The 24,631-nt window shown below is 49.5% G+C and overlaps 1 protein-coding gene across 2 annotated transcripts in view; it reads left to right on the top strand.

Annotated features, from left to right (window-relative positions):
• Window positions 1-6,843: 6,843 nt before the first annotated feature.
• Window positions 6,844-24,631, top strand: part of LOC142566670 (cytochrome P450 3A43-like) — a 169,162-nt gene continuing 151,374 nt past the window's right edge. For both annotated transcript variants that reach the window (XM_075677503.1, XM_075677502.1), the window contains exon 1: window positions 6,844-7,053. The gene's annotated coding sequence lies outside the window, so the exon portion shown is untranslated. The remainder of the gene's footprint in view (window positions 7,054-24,631) is intronic.

The following is a 24,631-nucleotide window of genomic DNA, read 5'->3' as shown; positions in this document are numbered from 1 at the left end:
CGACACGTCTGCCACTTCAATCCTGCTAACACTGTGTCCATGACGTACTGAAACGTTGCAGGCGCCGAGCACAGTCCGAATGGCACGACCTTGAATTCGTAGAGGCCGTCTGGCGTAATGAAGGCGGTCTTTTCGCGATCTCTCTCGTCGACTTCTATTTGCCAGTAGCCAGGCTTGAGATCTATCGACGAGAAGTATTTTGCGTTGCAGAGCCGATCAAGTGCGTCGTCTATCCGTGGTAGGGGGTATACATCGTTCTTTGTGATCTTGTTCAGTCGACGATAATCGACGCAGAAACGTAAGGTTCCGTCCTGTTTCTTTACCAGGACAACAGGGGATGCCCACGGGCTTTTCGACGGCTGGATGATGTCGTCGCGCAGCATTTCGTCGAGTTGCTCTCTTATAGCTTCACGTTCTCGCGGCGAAACTCGGTAAGGGCTCTGGCGGAGTGGTCGAGCGCACTCCTCGGTGATTATGCGATGCTTGGCGACTGGTTTTTGTCGAATCCTCGATGACGTCGGAAAGCAGCCTTTGTATCGTCAGAGCAGACTTCTGAGCTGCTGTTGCTTAATCACGGGGAGACTTGGATTAATGTCGTAGTCTGGCTCGGGAACCATGTTCGTCGGGGTAGATACGGCGGAGGGGACACACGCATTACTGGTTTCCAAAATGTCCTCGATGTACGCGATCGTCGTGCCTTTGTTGTTGTGCTTGAACTCCTGGCTGAAGTTTGTCAGCAACACTTCAGTTTTTTCCCTCCATGCAGTCGAGCAATGCCTCTTGCGACGCAAATTTTTACGGTCGAGCAGTAGACGTTGGTCGCATTCGATGACGCCTCCTACGTCAGCGGGCGTTTCGGTGCCGACCGAGATAACAATGCTGGAGCGAGGCGGGATGCTCACTTGATCTTCGAGCACACTCAAGGCATCGTGACTACGAGGGCTCTCCGGCGGTATCGTTTGATCTTCCGACAGCGTTATTGACTTCGACTTCAGGTCGATGATTGCGCCGCGTTGGTTCAGGAAGTCCATGCCTAGAATGACGTCTCGTGAACACGTTTGCACCATAACGAAGGTAGCAGGGTAAGTCCGGTCATCAATGGTAATCCTTGCCGTGCAGATTCCAGTCGCCGTGATGAGGTGTCCCCGAGCGGTCCGAATTTGAGGGCCTTCCCATGCAGTTTTAACTTTCCTCAACATGGCGGCGATGTGCCCACTCATTACGGAGTAATCGTCCCCTGTGTCCACTAAGGCGGTAACTGCGTGGCCGTCGAGAAGCACGTCGAGTTCGGTGGTTCTTTGTCTGGCATTGCAGTTAGGTCTTGGCGTCGGATCACGGCTGCGTCGTGTTGAACTGAAGCTGGAACGTCGCGTCGTCGGGTCGTCTTTCGTCGTCGTATTCTTTGCTTCCAGACTTCGTCGGGACCGTGGCGTGTCGTTTTGTCGTCGAGGTAGTTTCTTCGGTGTCTTCGTCGGCGGCGGAGGTTCTTCGTCAGTTCGACGAACAGCAACCGCACCTCCACCGGTTGCTGCTTTTAGTTTTCCGGATATGGGCTCGCTGAGCCGCCCCGGGCTGGGCCAGTGTATGGTCGGTGCTGCGGCGACAGGTAGCGGCCTGGTGACGACGAACGGGACGGTTGTCGAGGACACCACTGAGTAGCGGCGAGATAGTCGGCGATATCGCGAGGTCGTTCGCCAATCTGTGGTCACGGCGCATTTACGGCGAACCCTCGGAGTCCCATCTCCCGGTATGGGCGTCGACGGTAGATGTAACCCACTTCTCCGCAGTGGTAGCAGAGCGGGCGGTGGTCAGGAGCCCGCCAAACGTCTGTCTTCCTCGGGTAGCTGCGCTGGGCGAGGGGTGGGCGTGCTGGCGGCGGCGGCGGCGGTGGTCGACGGAATGGCGGCGTTACAGGGCCCTGGCGCGGACGCGGAGGAGCACCTTGACGGCGTGCGACGGCGGCGTACGTCATCGCTTCTGGCTGGGGTTGCGGTAGTTGAGGTTGCACCTCCGGAACTCCAAGCGACCGCTGAACATCAGCTTTCACGATGTCAGCGCTCGAGGCTACTAGAGGCTGCGACTACGGGAAGATCTTCTGAAGCGCCTGTCGTACGACTTCCCTGATGGCCTCGCGCAGGTCGTCGGAGGCCAGTGATTGAACTCCGACGTATCTTGTAGAGTTGGTGCGGCGGTCCAATTGCCGGTTTCGCATCTCGAGTGTCTTCTCGATGCTAGTGGCCTCACGAAGAAACTCGTCGACGGTCTTCGGTGGGCTTCGTACCATTCCGGCAAAAAGTTCCTCCTTCACACCGCGCATGAGTAGCCGAGCTTTCTTCTCCTCGGACATTTCCGGTCGGCGTGGCGGAATAGATGGCTCATTTCCTCCGTAAAGATCGCGGTTGTCTCATTAGGTAGCTGCACCCGGGTTTCTAATAGCGCTTTGGCTCGTTCTCGGCGTACGACGCTTGCGAATGTCTGCAGGAAGGCGCTTCGGCACAGGTCCCTGGTCGTTAAGGTGGCTTCCCGTTTCTCGAACCACGTCCTGGCGGCGTCCTCCAATGCAAAATAGACATGTCGCAACTTGTCGTCGCTTTCCCAGCAGCTGTTAAACTTAGCCACCCTCTCATACGTTTCCAGCCAGCTTTCCGAGTCTTCAAATGTGGAACCTCGGAATGTCGGTGGTTCCCTGGGCTGCTGAAGAATTATTGGGGCCGCTGCGGCTGCCATTGGGGTTGTCTTCTTGGTCGTTTCTGGACGATCTTCTTGGACTGTCCTCTTGGTCGTATCTGATGACCGTGTTCCGGGGGCAGCTGCTGTGGCCGGCGGCTTGCTCGGTGTTCTTGGACGACGTTGGTGTTGTCTTTGCGGTCCGGGCTTGGATTACGGCTTGTCGCGAGCGTCCGGTACATGAACGTAAAGCACCTCCACCAGATGTCACGTGGTGGTGACGTTGAAGAACACAGTAGCAATACTGTGAAAGACAAAACTAACTTTTATTGGGCAAGCCTGTGCCCACAAAAACACGCTGCACTTATAGCACAACGATAGCGGCAAACACAGTCGGCGATCCTCGAAAATCGGAGCGGCGGGTCAAGCGCGTCGGCTTTTATACAGCAGCCGTCGAATGTTCCAGACTAATCGTTGGGACAGGCGTTCCTTCCACAAAGTTCTACACCATTCGCGTCACGCGATGACATCAGATAACATAAGGTTCGGCGACAACAGACAGCGAATAGAAGCATCGATATCTTTCCAGAAACTTCGGACACATGCAGGCGCGTCCCGCGCTGTGCGATAACATTTGTTAGGCGGTGAAACGTGGTCATCCGATAAAGATAAGTACACGTGTCAATATATACTCTAATGGTTTGTGACTGCAGAACACATGTAAATGTACACTCTTTGTTTTAGGGTGCCTAAGCAGCATGTTAAATAGCTATTGCTACTGTCCATAAAATTGACGTCTGCCTGACTGCAATGCGTGTCAATAGTTTGAGTATTATTAGGATCACAAAAGAGAACATTTTTGCGCTCATTTATGTGCTAGATCACACTGCTGGTTTCACAACCAAATGCATGAAAGACATGGAGCTATTAGAAATAATGCATTCTTTTCTGCAAAAACGCTATGCACCGCTTCACTACTGCAAAAATATTTGCCCTTAGTTAAACCAAACTGAACAGCAATAACACACTTAAATGTGTTCTTTTGTTCAAATGTGTTCAAATTGTCAAACATTTGGAACCAAGAGGTACGAAATATTGGTGAATTATGTGTGCAACTTTTTAATACGTTAAATTCAGTACTTGTGCTTCAGTTTATCAAATGGTTATTCCGTTCTGTGGAGGAAAGAAGTTGCCGGCGGATTCTAAAAATATATATTGATAAAAGAAGTACACTGTAGGAGGATCGACATTTGGGCGAGTTGGTGCTGGTTGGACATCTTGAAGGGGCAGCACAATATGTCACGCTGTGCTGTGTGTTTCCTGCCTTCTGTCATCGTCTAATTGCGCTGCCCCTTCAAGATATATTGATAACGCTACTAATTTACCGATGGCTACGGCTACAACTAGATGAAAACTGTGACGTGGGTTCCAATATTTCTCTTTCTTTCGTGATTGTGCGTGTATAATGACGGCGTCACAACTAAAAATTTCTTTAGGAAACAGCAGCGGAGGCTCCTGACTGTCCATTTGTTATGCAGGATCTAGTTCGTTAACTTGTCTGCGCCTGTAAGTTAACGAGACGAGTATTACATAGCGATTCAAGGAGCGATGTTAACCGACTCACCGTTATTGCAGTCATCAGTCGCAGCAGAATCCGGCTCCCGTTTCGATGCAGACTCACGACCGGAACCTAGCTTTGGGGTTTAGATCTCCCCTCGCAAACCCATCACTGCATCGCATGTTAAACAGCGCAATAAATCAAACGCAATTATCAAAGCGCAATTATCAGCGTTATATGTTAAACAGCGCAATTATCAAAGCGCAATAAACTGGTTTTAGCAGAAAATAAGAGTGTACGAACCAAGGAATCCGTGCCTGCCAGGTCAGAGGTCACGTGGGTGGTCGATGATGCTGAACATTATTTTTCGCTTACAATTCCCGAAAAAAAAAAGCAGAGTAAGTCTGTGGTGTACAGGAATTCTGCAGTGTGACGTCCGGCGGTGAAAAGGTGCCTCTTTTTATGATGACGGCCGGGGGTACTGGGGCACGTTGGATGGATGGATGGATATTATGAGCTGCCCATTTGGAACGAGGCCATGGGTTGCGCCAGGAAGCTCTTGTTATTAAACCGCCTAATGTCCTACCTTGGGTAAGCAAGAAAAAAAACAACTATGAACACCCACAACCAAATTTTCTGATCCCCTATTACGAAGTGTGCTTTTGTACGTCTCCGTTTTTGTCGTTTCCATACTTTTCTTCCACCAATCCTCGAATGGTCTCTTACTAATCTCTACTGCGGACATGTTTACTTTTCCGCTGCTCTCGCTGAACCCAAGGGCTTCAAGGAGGCCAGTGGTACCTAAATCGACCGCTGGGCAGACGTCTTAACATTCCAATAAAACATGCTCCATGGTTTCCTTAGCTTTACCGCAGCAAACACCTGCTTCTTCTTCCTTCTTATATTTCGCTTTATAGGTGCGTGTTCTAAGGCGTCCCGATCTCGCTTAGAAAATTAATGAGCTCCTCATTGAGTTATCATAAGCTGTTTCTTTCCTGATTTCGTTTTCTCCTCGTAAGTAGTTACTCATGGCAGGTTCCTTTTCTATTGCCGCCACCCATGAGATTATTTCAGCCTCTCTGACTTTCCGCTTGACGTTATTTGTTGCTGTGTTGCCCACCCTACAGGCGGCATACTTGCTGGTTGGCTTCCTAGTTCTTTTCCTCCACTGTGAATCAATGATTTTCCTGTACAGATACTTCAACACTCTCCCAACCCATTTACTTTCTTCCATATTCCTCCGTCGTTCTTCCTTCTCAACTTTACTGCGACGTTCTCTCACTTCAAAACTAGTCCAGCCCTGCACAGCCCTGCATTTGTAGTCACACAACTAGCCTAACCCTACACAGCTGCATTTGTACTGTTCCCCTCAGAGCCCAATGCGAGTCGTCTCACGCCGGTCTACTGCAGCGTCACCTGTCGCTGCAGCTTGGAGTCATGGCTGGCAAGAGTTAAAATAATGATGCAATTCAGGGCCTCCGGGATTGGCAGTCATGGTGGCCCCGGAGGTCATGTACGTACGGAGCTCGCTGATAGCTGGTTATTGTTTTTCCTGCCGCGTTTGCACATTCTTTTTGTCCACAGGAAGCGCTGCATATCTAAATATCTGTATGTGTGTATGTGCGTGCGCGTTTCTTTGTTTGTGTGATTTCTTCAGTGAAATCTGGCAACCATCTTTCTGGCCGATGCAACATGCAACCCACCAGGCACAGTGCAGGTGCTCCTTCCAGACTCCTTATCGTCGTGTGATTCGAAATACTAAAATCGTACGCGTGCGTACAGATTGGAATGAGTAGACGAGTGTTTGTTTGTTTCCTGCAACGTAAACGCTGAGCCGACGACCAGGAACACTGCATGATCTGTGGTTGGAAAGGTGCAAGCTTAGATGCCGTTTTCATATATCCTTATGGTTTGTGTGCTTTTTTGTCAATTATCTTAATTTCAATATTTTGACAGCGTTTTAGTCCATAATTGCAGCAAGTTGTACACAACATGTTTAAATTTTATGCTCTAGGCACGCCGGTCGATCGCAGCGCCCTACCGGTGACGTCATCGCAGAAGCATCCCCGGTTCTACCATTGCTTTGCTGTACGGACGACACACTGTGCCATTCCAGTACACCATAGTAAGTACACAAAGGTGCAATGGATCATTAGGAATATTAATTTTGTACTCGTTGTCATGTAAGAATATCGCTTCGATCAGTGTGCAAGAAAGCTTGTAGGTTAAAACTGCGCTTACTACGGCGCCTCTTGCGGGAGATATTGCTCACACCGGGGAACTTTTTTAATCGGTGTACTATTCCTGTTTTTCAATTCCTTCCATTTCCATGTATCTATGAGGGAGCTCCCTGGCTAACGCCGCGAGCGTTGTACCTTTTAGAGTGGGCGCCGTACTCCAAGCACGTTTCTGGAGAATCTTCGTGTAAACATGGAAGGAGGATGGCATCCGAGTTTTTTACCTTCCCCCTTGTACGGCGGCCCTGGCTTCGCCTCGACGCCTCGAGCTATCACGTGACCGAATGCCTTGAGAGAGAGCATTGCGTGAGCTCACCCTCGCGATGCCTTTAGTTTTCTCTTCCAACGTGCCCTTGAAATCTTTCCCGCTTTCGCATCGTTCACGGCTGGTAGTGGCCTCGGTTGCTCGGTCAAGTCGGTCGACGCCTTTGTTTTTCTTTAATTTATAACACTCGCAGAACCTGCTCTCCGTTTAGTGGTTTGAATGCGTTAACCAGCGACCCTTCTTGATCCTTGGAGTACGCGGCATCGCTTCTTTCACTCGGAAAGCGGATCGTGCCTCGTCGACGCCAGCATTTTGCAGACGAAACAGTGAGTATCGCATGAAAGCGCTATATTTCTGAGGATTGTTGCCCAGAAATGTCCTTTGCAGCGTAACGTTTGCGCGACGCTTTCGTTCGTGCCAAACGTTCAGGCATTCACAGACAAATGAATGCTTTTTCCACATTGTGAGTGATTATTTCTCGCGTTTTTATGTTTTTCTCCGTGATCTTGACACGCGTGCGAGATATATAGCGGCAGAGACAAATTTTAATTCCAAATTATATTGCACCCATGCGTGGCCCGTGTCGTGGAATGCATTCGGTGGAGTTAGTGTCCCTGTATGTGTACTATCAGAGTCCACTGAAACGTGAGCCGTGGAAGACGTGGCCCAAGCAACATGCATGGCAACATGCAACAGCTCGTTGGCAGCCTCGTGTGCTAGCAACCAGCAAAATCTTACACCGTGTCCGAATTATGTTATTACGTTTGTTTTCATGTTATTCTTTATTAGTTAGCTCTTTTTTTGTGTTGACTTTGGTTTGTACACATGGACGGCGACCCTATAGAAACGGCACGACGACCGCCACAATCAGGCGGCTGCTTTGCCCGGCAGCGCATGTGGCATCAGCTGCGCAACGTGCGTATGCGCACTGGTCTGGCTGTACTCGAATGAGGCCGCGTGGGCCGCACGGCGCTCTCTTGTTGAGGCGCCGCGTGTGGGAAAATTGCGCCAGGTCGCTGCAAGCGAACTGGATTGAGGCGGAGACGCGCTCCGCTACATATTCAACCTACTTTCGCTGCGGATGCCGAGGCCCATTTCGCATTGTACTCTCTTGAAATACTTATTTCAATCGCAAATTTATGTTTGCATCACCTTGCCACACATATATTTGAGGCATGAATTATCCAACACGTTGTTTTCAATTTTGCTGCCATTGTGAAAAGCGTCACCTGCTAGCGAGCGCGCGTTCGTTGCGTGGAGCCGTTTTACAGCGAAAGCTGTATATAACTAACCTTCCGTAGTTCTGTCGGCGTCGGGCAACAGAAACAGACTGAGCAATTTCTAACAAACCCACGTACAATGGGTTTCATAGTTTATGTGTGTGCGCGATCTATCATGTACGGGTGCAGTGCGGCGGCGCACATGTCAAAATGGGGAACAGATTAGAACGCTCGCCATAAACAATAGCGGGACGTCAAGGTTATCGCACTATATAAGCAGCAGAGATACTGGCGCTAAAAACAGCTGCGTTATCGACGGGGTGGACACCTATAGTTTGTTCACCGGAAAAATAGCATGCGCACGAGGAGCACCAGAGGAAACAGCAACGACAATGTAAAAGGAGCCGGCGCGAAACGACCACCGACGAAGAACGTTCCCGCGATGCTGAACGAAAACGATGATCGCGATGCCGGTCACCTCCGAACGAGCAACGACACCAGACTCGCAACACAATAATATCACTACCATTCCCGTCAGAGAAGATTGAATGGCAGCGACAGCACTTTGCTTTTCGCTTGAGAGATTTGACTGTCGTCAGCTTTCGCTGCCATTCCATCTTACAGAGTGGAATGGCTGTCAGTTCTTTTTGCAGAAAGCTGGTGCGGTACATTTTTGAAGATGTCCTTATTTGCTTTGTTGCGCCCATGACTCTTTTCGGCCGTTACCGATTGTAATTTTAGCCCGGTGAACTTCTGTCTTCACCGCAGTTCTCTATACGTAACGCGCAATTTTGTCAGAGCAGCCACCAAGCTGCAACATGAAGCTACTTAAACAAATTTTGTCGGGTAGCTTCACACCAGCTTCTTGTTGGCGGAATATTGAAGAGCACGGGTAAACTAGATTTATTAACTGCGTGGCGCGAACAAGAAAAGCGCATGACTAAACTTCTAGGTAAATGAAAGGATATATATATATATATATATATATATATATCAAATGCAGACACTATGTCGTGCAACCTGCGCTGATCAGCACAAACCCGCAAACGCGAACAAATTAGCCGATCTCTTACGCTTGTAGGGCCCTCTGGGACATACTTATCGGCGAAAAGGTAGCCTAGCCGCCTGCGGGATTATCTTACTCAGCTATGTCTTATGCTCGGTTGCGGTAAACAGAAGTTCAAATCCCCCCCCCCCTTTTTTTTTGTAACGATGGTGTAACTGCCTATGTCATCCTCCAATGCACAACATCTGCAGGCTTGGAGTGGCGCCGGACACCGGCGGAAGATGCCGAGAGCGAGTGGGGCTATACTAATCCACGTACAACCAAATTAGGAAGGCCCACTATGCTTGAACAAAGACACTCCCTCACCAGAACAGGAACTGGAATCCCTGATGCATTATTCGGCCACAACCTCCGTAATAAAATGATCTCAATGAAATGGCCCTCAGTCGCCAGTGGCTGCGGATCAACTGATCAAGGCGGCGGTCAGACTTGCAATGCAGCAGAGGGTGCTAAGAATACATGGGTCCGGACAGGCCGTCAATGGAAACTGACCCTTGCAACATTAAACACCCGAACCATCTCGAGTGAGGTAAGCTTAGCAGGACTTTTCGAAGAACTATCAGACATTGTTTGGGATATTATTGGCCTTAGTGAGATTTGAAGAACGGGTGAGGTTTACACATTGCTGAATAACGGCCATGTCCTCTGCTATAGAGGTATCCCAGATAAGAAGCAATACGGGGTAGCATTCCTAGTCCATAAGAAGATAGCGGGCAACATTGACGAATTCTACAGCATGCGGAAGCAGTAGTCGTAATCAAATTGAGTAAAAGGCATAGATTAAAGGTAGTCACGACGATGAGGAAGTATATCAGTTTTATGACGATGTTGAATTAGCAATGAGAAAAGTGCAAGCGCGGTATGCAATAGTAATGGGGGACTTAAATGCAAAAATAGGGAAAACGCATGCTGGTGGACAGTCAATTGGCAACTACGGTGTCGATTCTAGAAATGCTAGAGGTGAGATGCTGGTAGAATTCGCAGAAAGGAATAAGCTGAGAATAGTGAACACGTTTTTCAGGAAACGTAGCAACAGAAAATGGACCTGAAAAAGCCCTAATGGTGAAACAAGAAATGAAATTGATCTCATACTTTCTGCCGATCCCAGCATAGTGCCGGATGTCGAAGTAATAGGTAGGGTAAAATGTAGGGATCATAGGTTAGTGAGGGCCAGAATCGCCCTCAATTGAAACAGAGAAAGAGTAAAATTGGTCAAGAAAAGAAAGGTCAACTTAGAGGTAGTAAGGGTAAAAGCAGACAAATTTGGGCTGGTACTTGTAAACAAATATGCAGCCTTATAACAGATAGATGATGATGATGACAGAGGTAATGAATGAAACCGTAACGAGGCTGGCTTCAGGGGCAGCAATTGAAGTGGGAGGCAAGGCACCAAGGCAACCAGCAGGCAAGCTCTCCTAAGTAACAAAGGACCTAATAAAGAAACGACAAAGAATGAAAGTGTCCAACTCAAGAGATAAGATAGAATTCGCGAAACTGTCAAAATTGATCAACAAGGCGGAAATAAGTGATATTTAAAACTATAACGTGAGAAAGATTGAAGAAGCTGCAAAATATGCATGCAGCCTGATATCAGTGAAAAAGAAACTTGTCATTTGACAAACCAAGATGTATGCGCTTAAAGATAAGCAGGGTAATTCATCAGCTACATAGAAGATATAGTAAAAGCAGCGGAATAATTCTATACTGACCTATACAAAACCCCGACGGCTCTGGCGCACTCTATTCAAAACAATAATGAACAGTATACAGAAACTCCTGTAACTGGAGATGAGGTCAGAAAGGCCTTGCAAGGCATGAAACGGGGAAAAGCCGCAGGAGAGGATGGAACAGTCGATTTAATGAAAGATGGAGGAGTCATAATGCTAGGAAAACTGGCGGCTCTCTATACGAAGTGTCCATCGACTGCAAGGGTTCCAGAAAACTGGAAGAATGCAAGCATTATACTAATCCACAAGAAGGGCGACGTTAAAGATTTAATAAATCTAGGCCCATTAGCTTACTCCGTGTATTATACAAAATATTTACCAAAATATTCTCCGATAAAATAACAACACTGGACTTTAGTCAACCAAGGCAGCAGGCTGGCTTCAGGAAAGGTTACTCTGCAATGGATCACATCCATGTCGTTAACCCGGTTATCGGGAAATTCGCACTGTACAATAAACCTCTCTATATGGCTTTCATAGATTACGAAAAAGCATTTGATTCAGTAGAGATACCAGGAGTCATTGAGGCATTGCGAGATCAAGGAGTACAGCCCGCTTACGTAAATACCCTGGAAAATATCTACAAAGATTCCACAGCCACCTCAATTTTACACAAGAAAAGTATGAAGATACCTCTAAAGAAAGGGGTCAGACATGGAGACACAATCTCTCCAATGCTATTCACTGCGTGGTTAGAAGAAGAATTGAAGCTATTAAACTGGGAGGGCTTAGGAGTAAAGATTGACGGCGAATACCTGAACAACCTTCGGATTTCCGCTGACATTGTTCTATTCAGCAACAGTGCAGACGAGTTACAACAAATGATTGAGGACCTTAACATGGAGAGTGTAAGAGTGGAGCTGAAGATTATTATGGAGAAGACAAAGATAATGATAAATAACCTGGCGAGAGAACAAGAGTTCAAGATCGGGAGTCTGCCTCTAGAGTCTGTGGAGGAGTACGTTTACCTAGGTCAAGCAATCTCAGGGAACCCGGACCATGAGAAGGAAATTCACACAAGAATAAAAATGGGTTTGGTCGCATACGGCAGACATCGTGAGCTCCTGAATGGTAGCTTACCGTTAGCATTGAAAAGGAAAGTATACAATCAGTGCATTTTACCGGTGCTGACATACGGCGCAGAGACGGGCTGAAAAAGAAGCTTGAGAACAAGTTAAGGACCGCACACAGAGCGATAGAACGAAGAAAGCTAAGCATAGCCTTAAGAGACAGAAAGAGTGCAGTATGGATCAGAGAGCAAACAGGTATAGACGATATTCTAATAGACATTAAGAAAGAAATGGCATTGGGCAGGTCACGCAATGCGCAGATTAGATAACCGTTGGACCATTAAGGTAACAGAATGGGTACCAAGAGAAGGGAAGCGCAGTAGAGGACGGCGGAAGACTAGGTGGTGCGACGAAATTAGGAAAATTGTGGGTTGGAATCGGTTGGCGCAGCCCAGGGGTACTTGGAGATCGCAGGGAGAGGCCTTCGTCCCGCAGTGGACATGAATAGGCTGATGAGATATTATATATATATATATATATATATATATATATATATATATATATATATATATATATATATATAGTCATATCATAAGAAGCCAACAAACACTGACACCAACGACAACACAGGGGAAATTACTTGTGCTTCATAAACGAAATAAACAAACGATAGATTAATGGAAATTAAAGTGGATGAAAAAACAACTTGCCGCAGGTGGCAACCGAACCCACAACTTTCGCATTTCGCGTGCGCTGCTCTACCAATTGAGCTACCGCGGCGCCGTCTTCCCATCCACTTTCTTGGGTATTTATGGGTCCTAGTAGAACCCTGGGAGTGTTAGCCCGCGCCACCACTCACAGACCTTGGCGGCGGACGTGGAACGTCTTTTTTGCCGCAGGCGTCACGAGAACGTGATCTTTTACGGTGAAGGGAACTGGTCCATAAACCCACATATGCTACCTGAAGGCATCAATGTTGCCGGATTCCAGACCCTCGTTATGTATTGATCGAGGAGAAAGGGGGTTAGCCGAGGGGCCCGATTTTTATTAGTCATATCATTAGAAGCCAACAAACACTGACACCAAGGATAACACAGGGGAAATTACTTGTGCTTAATAAATGAAATAAAGAAACGATACATTAATGGAAATTAAAGTGGATGAAAAAACAACTTGCCGCAGGGGGGAACCGAACCCACAACCTTCGCCTTCGCAATTGGTGGAGCATCGCACGCGAAATGTCAAGGCTGTGGGTTCGGTTCCCACCTGCGGCAAGTTGTTCTTTCATCCACATTAATTTCCATTAATGTATCGTTTCTTTATTTCATTTATTAAGCACAAGTAATTTCCGCTGTGTTGTCCTTGGTGTCAGTGTTTGTTGGGTTCTTATGATATGATTAATAAAAATCGGGCCCCTCGCTTAACCCCTTTTCTTCTCGTTCAATACATAACGAGGGTCTCGAATCCGGCAACATTGATGCCTTCAGGTAGCACATGTGGGTTTATTGACCAGTTGATTTCACCCTAAAAGATCACGTTCTCGTGACGCCTGCGGCAAAAAAGACGTTCCACGTCCGCCGCCAAGGTCTGTGAGTGGTGGCGCTGGCTAACACTCCCAGGGTTCTACTAGGACACATAAATACCCAAGAAAGTGCATGGGAAGACGGCACCGCTGTAGCTCAATTGGTAGAGCATCGCACGCGAAATGCGAAGGTTGTGGGTTTGGTTTCCACCTGCGGCAAGTTGTTTTTTCATCCATTTTAATTTCTATTAGTCTATTGTTTCTTTATTTCATTTATTAAGCACAAGTAATTTCGCCGGTGTTGTCCTTGGTGTCAGTGTTTGTTGGCTTCTTAAGATATGACTAATAAAAATCGGGCCCCTCGGTTAACCCCCTCTCTTCTCGTTATATATATATATATATATAGATATATATTTCGTAGACGAGCCGCCGCGAGAACGACGTCGCAGTTGGTCTGTGCCTTGGCGGGTGGCCTGGCTGTCTGGTTGCACTGTAAATAGCCTTTTTGCGACTATGTCTTTCTACACGTAACAATCTGGTGGAGGTGTGGTGTCCGTGTCCTCACCACGGAACTCCGATGTGGTCGGTACATCGAGCTTGTCACCATGCCGCCCGGGGGCGAGACCGCCTCTGCAACGGCTTCGGCTTGTGCAATTGCTCCAATCGTCATTGTTGCCCAACATCGCGACCCTGGTGTGTTCTCTGGCCTGGAGGGACAGGACGTTGACCACTGGATCAACGTCTATGAACACGCCAGGGCTAATAACATGTGGGACCCAGCGATTATGCTCGCCAGTGTCATCTTTTATCTCGGGAGCGCGCCACGCGTGTCGCACCATACGCATGACGACGAGATAACCCGTCGGGACAGTTTCAAAGAAAAGCTACGGGAACTGTTCGGCGACCCCAGTGGCGGCAAGGCTGCCGCGAGAAAGGCTCTTGCGTGTCCTGTTCAGACATCTACAGAGCCATACGTTTGATACATCCTCGACGTCTTGGCTCTGTGCCGCAAAGCTGACGATGCTATGTCTGAAGCAAATAAAGTGTCACATGTTCTAAAAGGCATCACCGACGACGCTTTTAATTTGCTTGTTTTCGGCAACGTCTCGACAATCGACGCCATCATTAAAGAATGCCGTCGCCTTGAGCAAGCTAAGAGCCGTCGTATCACACACCATTTCACGCGGCTACCCAACACTGCCGCTACGTCGACATGTGAGGGTCGACCGCGTCAGGCCACCACCTCAGGGGAACCACCTACAGTTTCTAGACATAAATATTGAGTTTTGGGCGGATCGGATTTGTTGTGCATATGCACCTTGTGCAAAGAAAGGACTTCTGCCATACGACTCCGCCCATTCGAAATAAATAAAATGGGGGATTTCTTCACTTTGGGCCTGAAATCCGCCCTTGGAATATCGTGCCCTCACAAGATGCAGTTTAGCTTCCAGAACCAATTGACCAGGCTGTCTTCAGCTCGATTTCCTGACTTGATTGTGATGGCAGTCGCTGAAAGCCTGCTACAAAAAAAATGAAGAGTGCGCCTGTGAGAGCTGGGGAAGATCCCCGTCGAGATGAGGTGGTGAGGCCTGTGGTGGTGCCCTATGTACACAAGATGGCCCACAATTTAAACAAGGTTGCTAGCAGGCATGAGTTGCGCTTGTGTTTTCAGCCCCCAAAAAGCTAGGAAGCCTTTGTTCTCGTATCGAAAGAATACGAGACGATAAAAATGGATGCGGCACCAAGCATTCGCGACCGTTTATGAAGTGCGCCGAAGGTGTCGTGTACGAAATCTCCCTTTCATGCGGCCGCTCCTACATAGGCCAAACTGGGCGCTGCGTTAACGACCGAATCAGGGAACATGAATGAAATGTAGAGCAAGATAGAGAAGGGCCAAACATTCCCAAGCACATTAAGTCTTGCCCGTCACGCTCTTGTGAGCCATGTTTTGCAGGGGCGTGGATTCTAGCAAAGAGTAAAGATCAAAAAAGCTCGGGAAGTAATTGAAGCTTTCTTTATCTGAAAGAAAGGAAGCATGTGCGTCAGCGACCCGTCACTATCTTTATATATGGCTGAAAAGAAATATTTAACCAGTTCACTTCCATATTAATCTTGATGTGATTGTGGTCCTTGCGTCTAAGACGGGTATTTAAGTATGTGGTGTGCCTCCTAATGAAGCAGTTGTAAGTGGCGCTCTGTCCCGTCGCCTTCCTTCTGTCGTGTGTGTTTTCGCGCCTAGTACCCAAGATGAATTGTGACCAGCTCGCCGAACAAGACGTCCTTTTGAACCTTTGACGACGTCACCTGCATCGTTCGCCGCGAGCTCGAGGCCACCTGTTCGCCAGCTTTCTACGCTACGCCTCCCGATCCGCCAGCAACCACGATTGCAATGATTCAGGCCGTAGTCAGACAGGAATTTGAGAACATGGGTCTGAATTTCGCGTGTTCAACGTCTCAACCCAGCGTTCCCCAGTTCTCTATCGGCCCTCCTCGTCCCCGGCAGTCCTTTTCTTCCACATCTCGCTACAACCCTTCCGAATGGCGTAAACCTGTATTTAGGCCGATCCGCTTCCACTGCTGTCGCATCGGCCACGTCGCTCGTCAATGCCGCAACCGATGGCCACCACCTCCTCGGACATACGCCGCCACTTATTCCCGCACCTTTGGACTTTCTGTTCCCTATGCCACCCGCCATGAACCCACTGCCGCTGATGCCCTTGCTCCGAACCTTCGCTACAGCCGCTCGCCTTCACCTCGACGCCATCAGTCTCGTTCGCCCCAACCACGCCGCATCTCCTCACCGCCTATCGCCTCCCGGACCCAGCCGGAAAACTAGGCACTGCAGCTTCTGGAGGTGAAGCTGCGTTGCCGACCCTGCCCTGAAATTCTCTGCTCACGTTACCTACGAACCAAAACCTTCTTGACGTTGACGGCTATCCTGTCACTGCACTCATCGATACAGGCGCACATCTTTCTATTATGAGTGCTGCCTTCCGACAACGACTCGAAAAGCTCCTCACCCCAGCGTCGGCACGCATCGTCTGCGGATGGCGATATATATATATATATATATATATATATATATATATTGAAATGCACTTTATTGCAGCTCGTTCGAGGGATCGCAGGTAGCTCTAGATCACGAGTCCTAGCGCTTCGCATCAACAGCGCGAGCTTGGGTCTCGCGCCGCAGCGGTGGAAGTCCGCACTGTGCCACATGCATGTTACCCACTACAACTTCCACCGCGGCGAAGAGGAGCCATCCTGGCGACCTAAGTTGACGATACGATAAGGGGGTCGTGGTACTGCTTCAGACGGCTGACGTGAACGGTCTCGCGGGCACGGCGGCGTTTGCCCGAAAATGGCGTCATCGGTTCAACCACATAATTCACAGCCGAAGTACACGCGACGATCCGGTACGGACCTTGATATTTCGGAGCAAGCTTTGGGCTAAGGCCTGGGGCTTGGAAGGGCAGCCGAAGCCAGACGTGAGAGTCCACGGCGAAGGACTGTGTGGGCTGATCATTGTCTTGGCGATCTTTATGGGTTCCTTGGGTATCCGACGTGAACGAGCGAGCCAGTTGGCGGCACTCTTCAGCATAGCGAGCAACTTCGGAAAAAGGGGTGAATTCAGAGGCATCCAGGTGATATGGTAGTACGGTGTCGAAGGTAGTTTATGGTTCGCGTCCATAAAGAAGGAAAAATGGTGAGAAGCCTGTGGTAGCCTGAACGGCAGGATTGTATGCGTACGTCACAAAAGGGAGGACATCGTCCCAGTTGGAATGATCAGACGCAAAATACATGGTGAGCATGTCCCCAAGAGTGCGGTTGAATCGTTCCGTTAGACCGTTAGTCTGTGGGTGATACGCCGTAGTAGTGCGGTGAATAGTGCGGCACGCGGCGAGTAGCTCATTAATAACTTCGGACAAGAAGACACGGCCTCGGTCACTGAGCAGTTCTCGCGGTGCGCCGTGCTGTAAGACGAAATGCCTTCAGATGAATGCGGCGACGTCGCGAGCAGCAGCCGAAGCAAGTGCAGCAGTTTCAGCATATCTTGTGAGGTGGTCTATTGCGACAATTATCCAACGATTTCCGTTAGCACTGCATGGAAGAGGCCCATAAAGGTCACTGCCAACCCGATCAAAAAGACGTGCAGGACATGGTAAAGGTTGCAGAGGGCCTGTCGTATGAGAAGATGTCTTGCGTCGCTGACAGGCTGCGCATGACCGAATGTATTTGCGGACATAAAAATACATGCCGCGCCAGTAGTACCGCTGGCGGAGCCGCTGGTAGGTTACGTGCATACGTCGGAAGGCAAATGGCGAGGGATGACTAGCAGCCATTTGAGACCGTCTGGCTAATAGTTTCGGCGGTACAAGATGGCGTCCTGTAGCACGAAGTGGGTGGCTTGGCGACGAAGGGCTCGAGGGCATGTAGACGTTGAAGAACTGCTAAGAATGTCAATGAGAGACACAATACACGGATCTTTTCTCTGTTCAGATGGCATGTTAGTAACAGCAAGCGTAGCAACCGGGCACTCTATGGATGAAGGTTTCGTCGGATTGCATGGGCGAACGGGAGAGCGCATCTGCATCAGAATGTTGGCGCCCGGATCGCTAAATGACGCGAATGTCAAATTCTTAGAGCCGAAGAGCCCAACGTCCAAGACGACCCGACGGGTCTTTCAGTGATGCAAGCCAGCAGAGCGCGTGGTGGTCCGTCACAACGTCGAACGGACGGCCATACAAGTAAGGGCGAAATTTGTTTAAGGCCCAAACTATAGCCAAACATTCTTTTTCCGTGACAGAATAATTGGATTCTGCCTTCCTGAGAGCACGACTTGCATATGCAGCCACATATTCTGGAAAGCCAGGCTTCCGTTGTGCAAGGATGGCTCCAAGACCAACGCCGCTGGCGTCGGTATGAACTTCAGCCGGTGCACTCGGGTCGTAGTGGGGTAGAACAGGCGGTGAGGTAAGGAGACAACGTAAAGTGGAGAAGGCTTGGTCACATGCCGGAGTCCAGTCGCGAAGGTCACCCGCGCCAGCCAGGAGCTTCGTCAGGGGAGCTATGATGCAGGCAAAATTGCGCACAAAGCGTCGAAAATAAGAGCAAAGACCGAGAAAACTTCGGAGCTCTTCCACTGTAGTCGGCCGCGGAAATTCTGCGACAGCACGAAGTTTGTCAGGGTCGGGAAGCACGCCGTCTTTGGACACGACATGGCCAAGTATGGTCAGCTGGCGGGCTCCGAAGCGGCACTTTTTCAAGTTAAGTTGAAGGCCGGCGGTGGCAAAGCAAGTAAGGACTTCGCGTAGACGAGAGAGGTGAGTAGTGAAATCAGGACAGAAAACTACCACGTCGTCTAAATAACACAAGCACGTCTTCCATTTGAGCCCTTGTAGAATATTGACCATCATCCTTTCGAATGTCGCAGGCGCATTGCAGAGGCCGAATGGCATTACTGTAAACTCATACAGGCCATCAGGCGTAATGAAAGCTGTCTTCAAGCGGTCGGATTCATCCACCGGCACTTGCCAATAGCCCGATCGCAAGTCCAAAGAAGAAAAGAATTCGACACCATGAAGACAATGCAGGGCGTCATCTATGCGCGGTAGAGGATAGACATCTTTTCGTGTAATCTTGTTGAGGCGACGATAGTCCACACAGAAACGAATCGAGCCATCTTCTTTCTTAATGAGTACTACAGGCGACGACCAAGGGCTGCAGGATGGCTTGATAACACCACGTTCAAGCATGTCTTCAACTTGCTCGGCCATGACACGACGCTCGGTGGATGACACGTGGTACGGACGCTGGCGTAATGATGCATGATGTCCCGTATCAATGTGGTGAGAGACGGTACTTGTGCGGCCTAATGATGCTTGGTTGCAGTCAAAAGAGGCGTGAAAATCATTTAAAAGAGTAATAAGCCGCTCACGTTGTGTCGGCTCGAGGTCATCGGCAATAGAGCGACAAAAAACATCCGGTGATACTCGGTTAGATGGCACATGGGGTGCCAGTGCTGTTACGTTGGCAGTATCCACGTCGTCGGGAACAGGTAAATGCACAATAACGTCAGCATCCACAGTCTGGATGGTACCAATAGTCTCGCCAGAGTGCAAAGCCAAAGTGTACGAATTTGGGTTAGAAATCAATATTTCTGCAGGCCCATTGTGTTCCGTGAGGAGGGCGAAAGGCAACAATATAGGCTGGCGGCGAATGAAGAGGTCAGCGGGTGAAAACATGACCGTCGCTTCGGCAAGCGATGCGCATGAAAGAGGGACAAATACCGCTCTGTGAGGGGGCAGGTGAGTATCTGAAGCTACACACATCCTGGTAACATCCGGAAATTGAAAGTCGTGCGACGGCAAATCGCACAGAACGGAGAACTGAACCTCAGCACGTGCACAGTCAATGACGGCGTAATGCGCGACAGAAAATCCCAACCGAGAATCACATCGTAGGAGCAACAAGTTAACACACAGAAATCAATCGAATACAACATGTCTCGAATCAGCACCCTGGCAGTGCACATAGCGACTGGCTGAACTTGTGCGCTGGCTGTTCTAAGCAATAGTACCGAAGGCATCATGGTCACTTTCTGTAATTCACGGCAAGGTTTCTCACTAATCACGGATACAGCAGCACCTGTATCGACGAGCGCAAGACATTTGATGCCATCAACGGACACTTCAATAACGTTAGCGGGGGAAAAACGAGGACTTTGATGTTCCGATGATGACGCAGTTCGTACCTCAGGAACTGCGGAAATCCGTTTTCCGCCTCAGTAGTACTGGCAGTGGGCCTACGACGCATGGGTGAGCGTGAGCGCCGACGAGGGGAAGGCGAGCGACGAGTACTGTAGAGCTGCGACTGCGGTGCTGGTATGTCATCAGCAGCGTAGACTTGCGGTGGTGATTGCTGAGGCATACGGAATGGTCGGAAGCCGGAGCTGGGTGGTCGCGCGGTGCCCACGAAGGCCGGCAAGCGCCGGCGGCAGAAGCGCGCTACGTGTCCCGGTGTACCGCAGGCATAGCATATTGGGCGGTCGTCAGCAGTGCGCCAAGGATTTGTACCTTGCTGCTGTGCGCTGAAAAAGGGAGCCACCTGCTGGCGAGGCGAAGGCGGATGAGAGAACACCGGCTGGAGAGGCGCTGAAGGCGGAGGAGAGAATCCCGGCAGACGAGGCGCCCGTGCAGCGGCTTCAGCATACGTCAGAGGCGCGGCCACAGGAGCCGGCTGACGCGGAGGTGGAACAGCTTCGGTCACTTGCTCTTGAATTATCTGTCGGATCGCTGGAGCCAAATGTGGAGAAGGCTTCTCCGTGGTCGGCAAAATCGAGAGCTGTCGCGCGACCTCCTCGCGCACAAATTCTTTTATTTGCGTCAGCAAAGTTGTGTGGTTGTCGCCAATAACCAATGCTGCTAACGAATCTTCCGTAGGCGGTGGGCGCCGAGCTAAGATGCGTTGTTTCCGTAGCTCGTCAAAACTTTGGCACAAATTGATAACTTCGGCCACGGTACGCGGATCCTTCGCTAACAACATTTGAAATGCGTCCTCATCAATGCCTTTTATAATGTGTTTTATCTTGTCCTGTTCCGCCATTGATGGATTCACGCGCTTACACAGGTCAATGACATCTTCGATGTAACTTGTGAACGTTTCACCGTGATGTTGCGCGCGCCCCCGTAAGCGTTGTTCTGCGCGAAGCTTGCGCACAGCGGGGCGCCCGAACACTTCTGTGAAACTGCTCCACGTTGTGAAATCGTGTTCGTGGTTTCGGAACCATAGGTTCGCGACGCCGGTTAAGTAAAACAGCACGTTGTGCAACTTGGTGACGTTGTCCCACTTGTTATGCTGGCTCACCCGTTCGTAAGATGACAACCTATCCTCCACGTCATGATCATCAGTGCCGCTAAAGATGGCAGGATCACGCTGGCGCAATGCATCGGAAACGATGACCGTCGGAGGCTGTGGTGCATCTTCCTGGGTGGTTTCGTCAGGCATGGTCGCAGCAGTCGGTAGCGTCCGGCTTCGGAGTTCCAGTTTTCAAGGTTACCCCGCACCTCCACCAAATGAAATGGGGTTTATTGCAGCATGTTCGAGGGATCGCAGGTAGCTCTAGATCGAGTCCTAGCGCTTCGCATCAACAGCCCGAGCTCGGGTCTCACGCCACAGCAGTGGCAGTCTGCACTCTGCCACATGCATATTACCCACTAACATATATATATATATATATATATATATATATATATATATATATATATATATATATGTATATATATATATATATATATATATTAAGGAAATGGTTAATTAATCCAGCCAGCCGAGCTCGAGCTACGACGACGAATTGGCTGTGCGGCTGTTGATAATGACAGTGCAGGGTCCGATAAAACTACTGGCGAATTTTTCGCATAAACCGGGAGCGCGCACAGGAGCCCATAGAACTTCGTCACCAAGGGAAAAAATGAGAACATGGTGAGTCGAGTCGTAGCGATGCTTCTGCACATCCTGAGCGATGTCGGTCTTAATGCGGGCATAATGACGGCAGTCTTCGAAGCGAGACAAAAATTGTTCTGCGAAGGGCATTCTACGAGGCTCCCGTGTCCATTGCTGAGGACACGGGAGCCGTAAGGAACGAGGCGTCCAGAGCGAGAGTAGGCGAGCGGCCACCGACGAGTAAAAATGGAGAAAAGCTGGTGGTGTGCTGTACAGCCGTATTGTGTGCGGCTGTATGTATTGTAAACGGCACGATTGCACCCCTGTTGGTGTGGTCTAGGCTGATGAACATAGCAATCATATCCGATAGAGTACAATGGAAACGCTCTGTCAAGCCGTTGGCCTGCGAGTGGTAACTCGACGTGTTCTTGTCAACGGCGTTGGAGGCGCGGAGAACTTCGGTAAGAGGAGACGAGACGAAAGCTTTGCCGTGGTAACTGATAAAACGCGCGGAGCTTCGTGACGTAAGAGCACGTTGCGTAGAAAGAAATCGGTGACTTTAGTGGCACGCCCAGACTGTATGCAGACTGTCTCGACGTAGCGTATCAGATGGTCAACGGCCGTAACAATCCAGCGATTGCCATTGGAGGTCTTGGGAAGAGGACCGTACAAGTCTATTCCGACGACCTCGAAAGGTGGAGCGGGAGAAGGAAGAGGTTGCAAAATATCAGAAGGAGGAGTCTTGGACCATTTGCGGCGTTGACAAAGAGCGCATGATGCGACGTACCGGGCTGGAGCAGGAGCGAAGCCAGGCCAAGAGCACAGACTTCGTATTCTGCCGTATGTTTTGTGGTATCCGAGGTGATCTGCCGTCGGATCATTATGAAATGCTTCAAGCACCTCACGTTGCAGGGAACGTGGTATGATGGTTACCAATGTATTGTCATCGACGTGATAAATACAGCGATTCAACGCACCATCGTGAAGCTTAAATTGTTTAATCGTAAACTGGGATACATAGCGCAAGAGCGACGCAAGGAATTGTTTAAGTTGTGAATTGTGAACACTGTGAATTGTTTAAGTTGTCGACGGAGTCAGGCGTTCGGAGGTGAAGCAGAGCCTTGCATGCGGTCGAGAATAGTTCGACAGTATGGGTCGGCACGCTGGGAGGAAACAAGGACAGATTGGTGATTAGGTTTCAGCCAGTCGAGGGTTGATACGGACAAGGGTGATGAAGTGGGCTTGGGCTGTACATCAGTTAGATTAGGCGATGCTGAGTCATTATGGCTCCGCAAAGGGCAACGAGATAGAGTATCTGCGCCTTGGTGACTTTTACCAGACCTGAAGGTAACATCGAAATCATACTGCTGTAAACAGATCACCCAGCAACCAAGGCGAACCAATGTGTTCTTGAGTGATCATAGCTAGCACAGTGCGCTATGGTCGGTGACGACTGAAAAGTGACGGCCGTGGAGGTATGGCCGAAACTTTTGCGCTTCCTAAACAACATCGAGGCACTCTTGTTCGGTGATGGTGTAATTTTTCTCAGCAGCAGTCAGCGTCCGACTGGCGTAAGCAACGATTCGTTCACGCAAGATGTTGTCACGTTGCAGGAGAACATGATTGCTGGCGATCATGACTGCTGGCGTAAGTGTGAATGATAGCTATACATTGGTCAAAACGGCACAGTACCGGGTTGGACGTCAGGGCCTGCTGAAGCGTCAAAAAGGCACTTTCACAGTCGGCGGACCAAACGAAGGCCGCGTTATTTGAGAGTAGTTGATGGAGCGGAGACGCAAGCGTAGCGAAGTTGCGTATGAAGCGCCGGAAATACGAAGCCAATCCTGGAAAACTTCGGAGATATTTTGGGCGCAGAGGACGAGGAAATTCAAGGACGGCGGAAAGTTTCTCGGGGTTCGGTCGAATTCCATTTTTGCTGACTAAGTGCCCCAGAACATTTATAGTCTTTCCTGCGAAAGTAAATTTTTTCGTGTTGAGCTGTAGGCCAGCGTTTGCGAGGCACGTTAGGACTTGTTGAAGAGGCTGCAGATTTTCCGAGAACGTGCTTGAGAACACTACGATGTCCTCGAGATATCAAAGATAGGTCTTCCATTTAAACCGCGCAGGACATTATCTATAAGGCGTTCGAAGGTGGCACGCGCATTGCAGATCCAAAAGGGCAGCACATTAAAATCCTATAGCCCATGTGGGGTGGCAAAAGCGGTTTTGTCCTTGTCGGACTCTGACACCGGTATTTGCCAGCAGCCGGATCAAGACTAGATCAAGACTCGAAAAATAATCGACTCCCTGTGAAGAACCTAGCGCATCGTCGATCAGTGGGAAAGGGTAAATATCCTTGCCCGTGATTTTTTTTTTCAGGTCACGGTAACCGACAAAAAAACGCGCCGAACCTTATTTCTTTGGCAGTAGAACAACCGGAGAGGACTAGGGGCTCGGAGAAGGTCGTACCATAATACGACCTTCGTCGAAGCATGTCCGACACATTTTCCTCGACGACTTTGTGCTCCTTATTAGACACGAGATATGGCCGCCGGTGAACAATGCGGAAGCCGTCAGTGTGTATGCGATGAGTCGCAGCAGCCGTCATACCGAGGGCTGGCGAATTGATGTCGAACAAGGAACGGTGTTTTTCTAATAGTGCGAGCCGATCGCAACTCTGTGGAGGGGTCAGGTCAGGGCTTATGGTTGCCGACAGCGGTCTGGAAGAGGCAGTGAGTGGCGACGACGTTGACTCGGGTAGCACAGTCGAAAGGGGAACAACTGCATTAGTATGCTGTCTATCAGCAGCACAAGTGACACACGATCGACGGGGTAGCAGTCGAGGCTCGGTAGTTTGGTTTAATGCGGTGAGGAATGCAGAACCCTTAGAGAAGTCGAGATGGCCAGGGGTAATAAG

The sequence above is a fragment of the Dermacentor variabilis genome, unplaced genomic scaffold (genome assembly GCF_050947875.1).
Source record: "Dermacentor variabilis isolate Ectoservices unplaced genomic scaffold, ASM5094787v1 scaffold_13, whole genome shotgun sequence".
Lineage (NCBI taxonomy): Eukaryota > Metazoa > Arthropoda > Arachnida > Ixodida > Ixodidae > Dermacentor > Dermacentor variabilis.
The sequence above is the reverse complement of the archived record's forward strand: the minus strand, read 5'-3'. Positions and strand labels throughout refer to the sequence as shown.